The sequence below is a fragment of the Notolepis coatsorum genome, assembly GCF_963971535.1.
Source record: "Notolepis coatsorum genome assembly, contig: SCAFFOLD_598, whole genome shotgun sequence".
Classification (NCBI taxonomy): Eukaryota; Metazoa; Chordata; class Actinopteri; order Aulopiformes; family Paralepididae; genus Notolepis; species Notolepis coatsorum.
Genome location: NW_028171983.1, coordinates 79,764 through 87,353, shown reverse-complemented (window position 1 = coordinate 87,353; position 7,590 = coordinate 79,764).

Sequence of the window (7,590 nt, the reverse complement as noted above, 5' to 3'; positions counted from 1 at the left end):
CAGTAGTTATACTGTATGTACAGTATTTTGTGTTTTACTACTTTGTTTTTGTGTTTTATTACTTGGTTTTCTTTTGTTTTATTACTTTGTCCTCAGGTATACTACGCCCTGCATATAACTCATAGCTCCCAAGCCTCCCATGCTATGTATACCATATATATTATTCTCACTGTGACCGTATATATATATCTCTCCACACATGTCTGTATATACCTGCACCGCAGTGCAGAGTGCCCCACAGCAATTAGTATAAAATGAATATGGGCATAAAATCAGCACACAATTGACAGAATTAAAAACAATACATAAATTGCAGACATAAGAATAGGTATAAAAGACAATAAAAGTAGTGCAACGTGTAAACGTGCAGACATTAAAATGAGTACAATAGTACACTGTTGCTCGAAGGCATGTGAATCCAGCCGGTCCCCCCCAGACATCAACCCCCACCACATCCCCATCCAAGACACACCCCCCCGCCCCGATAAAGCACGTCAAACAGCCCGCGCGCCACTCACACCGCCATGCACGGCGACAGGAATGCCACCCCCGCGGGGGCTGCCCCGTCTCCCATGTATGTATGTATGTATGTTGCCGACTATATACATGTGTACACATCCTTCCTTTCAACGTGTGTGTGTTTGTGACATTATTATTTGATGTGACAGACTATCTCCTGAAGGCAGCGCATGGAAACTGTGACTTTGTGACGACTAACTCAAATCCCTATCTCTCTGCCACCCTGCCTGCATGTCTCCAGCGCTTGACTGACAGCTGCAGTGTTCCCTTGGCAGATTGAGAAATTACATTTATTCAACCTTTAGCACCTTGGCTGCATGCTGTGATGTGTGCCTTGTGTGCTGACGTACGGCAATACACACCCTGAGTCACACACACGCACGCACGAGCACGCACACACACACACACACACACGCATGCGTGAACACACATTTAAATCCAACCAAACAAGGGACAGATGTTGAGAGTTCTCGGTACAAACAACAATAGAAGGAATGATATACTGTACATTCAACACAGCACCATGGAGACATCAGAGACAGCTTTACTGTACGTCTCCTACATATACTGCATGCATTACACACACACACACAACAATGTTGACATGTTGACTGATTTGGGTATATGGAGAGAAAAATACATAATTATTTCCATCTGTCTGCAGCAGCATTGGTTTTGTGTAGTGTTTGGTGAATTTATTATATATTTGCACATTCTCTGTGTGTACTTACAGTAACTTACGGTACTCTAATCACTGAGAAGTAGAATTGCTAAAGGTGTCTTAGGTTAAGCACATCCGTGTGTAAGTGGTTCAAACAGAATTAAGTCGTATGAAAACGTGTGTGTTTCATGTGGTAACAAAATGTATTTTTTTTTTTAATAAATTAGTGTATGGTGTTTATACAAGAGTGTTTAATTTAGCAAAGGATCTGAGATGTTCTGCTACTCGTGTGTGTGGTTGTGCTAATTGTGTGTAGTGTTTTGAAAAACACGGGCCCTGTTTTAAAAAATTGTGCTTATGCAATCGAAAAAAAAAACTGTAAGCCATTCCATATCATTCTGTGTGTACTCTCTGCCACATATGTAATTCCGTCTCATCTCTTGTCTCGTACCGAAACGCCTTTGTACTGTATGCGCCGTACATTCACACCACAAACTGTGTTATCTTCCTGTGTCTGTGATGTACTTCCTACACTTCCTTCACACAAGCGTTCGGGTGAATTCAATAACCATCACACACACAAAAAACTTAACTTGCAGCCTCCATTAAAGATACCAGCAAAAGAAGGACGCCGTCGCCAGGCGTCCAAAACTATAGACTTGTTTCTCCACTAAGGTCAGGCAAATGATCCTGTTACTAAATAAGACAAATAAAGACTGTCTAGTAACTGTGCAATACTCACTGGCTGTATCATATACCGTTCGCCTGTATAGATATTCACTTATACAATCATTTAAATGTTTTACTTTGTACATAAAGTAACAATGAAGTCACAACGGTGGAACGAACTTCCCTAAAAACACATTTCTTCAATCATACATTAACCTTCCTACTTTGTCTTTTACTATCATACTAAGTAATCTACCTTGCCTCGAGTCTGAGTCCAAGTCACCAAAGAAGAGCCAGAGTCGAGTCCCCATCACCCTAGTCCGAGTCCGAGCCCAAGTCATCGAGGTCGAGTCGCCTCCACTCTGGCAGTCAAAGAGCTGACGTACAAATAAAAAAAGGTTCAAATAACAAACTCAGCAAGACCGACGGCTTCTCGGTTACAGTGGGTGACAATATTGTCACAAGGAAAGAAGATATTACCTACCTGGGTTCCATCATAGAGGCAAATCTTTCCTGTGACAAAATAGCAACCAATGTAATCAAAAAAGTCAACCAACGAACAAGATTCTTGTACCGGATCTCCTCTCTGGTAAACAAGAATACCCTGAAGACTCTGGCAGGAGCACTCATTCAAGGGTACTACGACTATGCTTGCACCTCATGGTACCAAAGCACCTCAAAGGCACTAAAAACCAAATTACAAACATCACAAAACAAACTGGTCAGACTACTGCTTGACCTGAACCCCAGAACCCACCTCACCCCTGCCCACTTTGACAACCTAGGATGGCTTAGAGTAGACGACAGAGTACAGCAACTTGCAATGGGCCTGGTCTACAAGATACACTATACGACCGGGGTGCCCATGTACATGTCAAAATACTTCCCAAAGGTCAGTGAATACCACGACCACTACACCAGAGGAAGCTCAACAAATCATGTTAAACCCAGATTCGGCTCAAACAAGGGACTAAACACGTTTCGCAATTATGCCACATCAATGTGGAACGCCCTACCCAAAGCTGTAAAGGAATGTGAATCCCTGCCCACATTCAAAACCGCTCTTAAAGAGCACCTACGGGAGGCTGCAATTTGAAACTGGCCACCGTAAATGCCCAAAACCCCCACCACCTCCTAATAGACAGTCTCCTCCCCACTGCATGTATATATTCCCTCCCCACCGTATGTATATTTCTCTCCGACCCACCCACCCCCCCCTAATGTACAGTCCCCTCCCCATCATAATTATACTCTGTCAGGATCTAGGGGTAACAGTACTGTATATTGGAATACCGTTTATGTCACAAATGTATCAGTACTAAATACCTATATGTCCCTATGCCATAAATGTCATGTATGTTGTGTATGTCATAAATGTCTATATGAATTGAAAATGGGGGACCCTGATGGAAACAAGACAAACGTCTTTCTCTGGTCTGCATCCCCTTAACAATTGTATGTATTGAGCCGTACTGTATTGTACCCATTCTGCAATCTGTTAAATAAAGTTTTCATGGCAATACTAGACCTCATAGAAAAAATACATGATGCCATTGACCAGGGTGATTGTGGGGTGGGCGTTTTTCTGGATCTATCAAAGGCTTTTGACACCATTGACTTCACCATTCTACTTGGGAAACTACACCATTATGGCATAAGGGGTCTGGCTCTCAACTGGTTCAGTAGGTATTTACATGGTAGGCAACAGTACGTCGATATAAAAAATCACAAATCAATAAAAATGGACATCAAATATGGGGTCCCCCAGGGGTCAATTCTAGGGCCTTTACTATTTATTCTCTATATAAATGACTTTGTCAACTCATCTGTACTACTGCACAAAGTAATATTCGCTGATGACACTAATTTGTTTCTGTCACATAAAAATCCACTCGAGCTACAAGATCTACTCAATACAGAACTACAAAAAGTGGACACCTGGTTCAAATGCAACAAATTATCACTAAATCTCAGCAAAACAAATTTCATTGTCTTCCACTCAAATTGGATGCGCACACATCACATGTGCATAAAAATAAATGGAAAGGAGCTGTCAAGAGTGGTGTCCACAAAATTCCTGGGGGTCATCATCGATGAGTCACTCAACTTCAAATGCCACATAAAATATCTACAAACAAAACTGTCCAAATATGTTGGCTTATTCTGCAAAATACGTCATTTTCTTCCCTTGCCTGCCCTTCTCACTTTATACAAAACTCTGTTTGAACCCCTCATCAATTACTGTAACGTCATATGGTGCAACACATACCCCAGCCATCTCAAGAAACTAGAAAGCCTACAAAAGAGGGTACTACGAGTGCTGTCATGGTCCGGGTATAGAGCGCCCTCAAAGCCTCTGTTCCATCGCTTTGGTCTCCTGAGGCTCGCTGAATTTAACATTCATCAAAACGCATCAATTATGTATCAAGTTGTCAACAACATGAATCACAGACTGTCTGAGCTTGTCCCAGTCTGCCAACCACTGCACATCCACAACACAAGAAATAAGCATCTTATATCTGGCAAGAGGAGAAGGCTAAATTGTGCTAGCCTAAGCATAGCATGCAGGGGTCCACAGATCTGGAACAAGCTTGACGAAAATCTAAAAATGACTAATACCTTTAAAACCTTTAAAAAATCACTGAAAGAGGAACTGCTAAAATCATATCTCTAATTAAAATTATAACTTAGGAATAAAATTGTCTGTATTATGTATCTCTGTTATATGTCAGTCAGTAGGTAGGTGTGTAAACCTACCCCCACGTTGTATTGTTTTGTTTTGTTTTGTTTTTTGTTTTGTTTTGTTTTTTATATTCTGTTTGTATCTGTGTTCAGGCTCCTCCTCCAAAAGCTTTAAATAGCTTCTTGGGAGACCTGGCACATGCACACAATTTGTGACATTGATATCACATGAGGATACTCACATGTAAATGTTCGTGTGTGTGTGTGTGTGTGAATAAATTCATTCATTCATTCATTCATTCATTCATTCATTCATTCATTCATTCATTCATTCATTCATTCATTCATTCATTCATTAATTCATTCATTCATTCATTCAAGGTCTACATTAAACTTAAATGACACAGCGGTCACCGTTTAAAAGGGAGTTAATTTACTTTGTGACACAATAGCCAAACAAATGCACTAGCCATCAATATCGTATGCCAAATGATTAGGGCCTATTACAAAAATAAATACTAATAAATAACAAGTCCGAGTCCCGGTCTGCACCTTCAGAGTCCGAATGCAGTCGACGCTCGAGTCCAAGTCCAAGTCCGAGTCATCAGTGCTCAAGTCCAAGTCGAGTCACGAGTCCTGGAAATCAGCACTGGCCTCACACGGTCTGGCTCGACATGACGAGTGCATCACGCCTGTGACAAATAAAGACATGTTCACATCCACCCGCCAGAGCTGGAGGAAGAAGAAGCCAGATTGCCTGCGTCGGACGAAGTGTCGACTCATTTGAAATACAAGAAGAAGAAAAAAAAGAACGAATGTGTCAGGCCCGCGCAAGTGAATCGATAACACGAGACACAAAAGTCTTATTTATTCATTACCCGCTGACAGCGGAAATGTGGAAGGAGACGACGGGGAGGATCCTCCGTAACCGCGGCGCGTGATGAGAAGTCATTAGACGTTATTTAGATACGGTGGAGAAATGCCACGAGATGAGATTCTTGAAGGGAAAACTTGTTGGAATGCAGTTATGCTGCTGCTTCTACGATGGCACGGGCTACACGCCGCCCCGCGAGAGATGTTTTATTAAAGTCTCTCCGCTGAGCTTTGACACGCCGAGGAATTGCTTTGTGGGTAATTAACGGTGAGAAAGTCGGCGTCCTATATATAGGGTCGGGAAGGTGAAGGGTTCTCCTTCTCCTTCTCCTTCTCCTTCTCCTTCTCCTTCTCCTTCTCCTTCTCCTTCTCCTTCTTCTTCTCCTTCTTCTCCTTCTCCTTCTCCTTCTCCTTCTCCTTCTCCTTCTTCTTCTTCTTCTTCTTCTTCTTCTTCTTCTTCTTCTTCTTCTTCTTCTTCTTCTTCTTCTTCTTCTTCTTCTTCTTCTTCTTCTTCTTCTTCTTCTTCTTCTTCTTCTTCTTCTTCTTCTTTTTCTTTTTCTTCTTCTTCTCCTCATGTTCCCCTTCGCTCCCTTTCATTTCACCGGCGGCGTTGTTTTCATATCAATGGTTTCCTATCGAAAAGCTGCTGTACAAATAAAAGTTCACAATTATTCATTAACATTTTCACATTTGGTAAAATGGTAAATGGACTGCGTTTATATATAACAGCTTTTATCCAAAGCGCTTTTTGCAACTTGTGCTTCACATTCACCCGTTCACTCAGACGTTCACACAGCGGTGGTGGAGGCGACGATACGAGGTGCCGACCTGCTCGTCGGGAGCAGTTAGGGGTTAAGTGTCTTGCTCAAGGGCACTTCGAGAAGAGCGGGACTCAAACCGGGAACCTTCTGACTACCAGATGGCCGCTGTACCTCCTGCCGCTCCATTTCACACATAATGGTATATTATATATATAATATATATAAGCGATACAGGAGTCTCATGGCAAGCACAGAGAGACTCAGAAGAAGCTTCTCTCCCCAGGCCATCAGGATGCTCAACGAACAATAACACTATGTAACAACCATCAAATGCACTCACAGTACTGTCTATCTATATGTCATATATGTTGTCTATTATGTACTGTCTATCTGTATGTCATATTATGTTACGATGAATTGAAAATGGGGGACCCTGATGTAAACAAGACGAAAGTCTTTCTCTGGTCTGCATCCCCTTAACAATTGTATGTATTGAGCTGTACTGTACTGTACCCATTCTGCAATCTGTTAATAAAGTTTTCAATCAATCAATCAATCAATCAATCAATCAATCAATCAATCAATCAATCAATCAATCAATCAATCAATCAATCAATCAATCAAACAGCACACACATCCACACGCACACACTCACTTTAAACAAACAACTCACTGCAGCACCCACTTTAACCACTTTAGAACACCTAAGCACACTTTATATTTATTGGTAAAGAATTTCCACTACAACCCATACCTCATTACACCTTACTGTAAATTGTACCTAAATTGTACCTCATCCCACTTCTGCTTTGCACTGTCTAGTATATTGTATGGTAACTCAGTTACTTCTACTCTACATAGAGCATTATATGTATATACTGAACATTTTTGTCTACGTACTTGACTTCTATTTTATACTTGCTTATTTTATTATCTATTTTTGCCTATAGCACAGTCTCTGGAGCGAAACAGAAAGAAGCATTTTGTATAAAAATATTCTGTACTTCTGTATGACAACTAATAAAGAAACTTGAACTTGATATTTTGGTTATTTGGTGGTCTCTTTTTTGATTTGTTACCAATGCCATAAACACAGCAAGTACTGGACTGAAGAAAAAAAACAAGATAATCTCACCAGATATATAAAAAAAAAAAAAAAAAGCGTCACACATCTCAAAAAGCATAATATGGAAAACAGACATCACACATTATTCGGTCTTGCCAGGCGAGCAAAATACATTTCTGTCACCCGGTTTTTTCCGCAAATGAATAGCAATGTCATCCATTGTGGGAAGCAGCGAGCGGCTGGAACGGAGCCAACGAACGACGGAACGAAACACATTCTGACTCACCGAGGAGCTACTGTACTTGCTTTGGGTTTTACTTCAAACCTTTTATTTATATATATATATACTGTATATATCC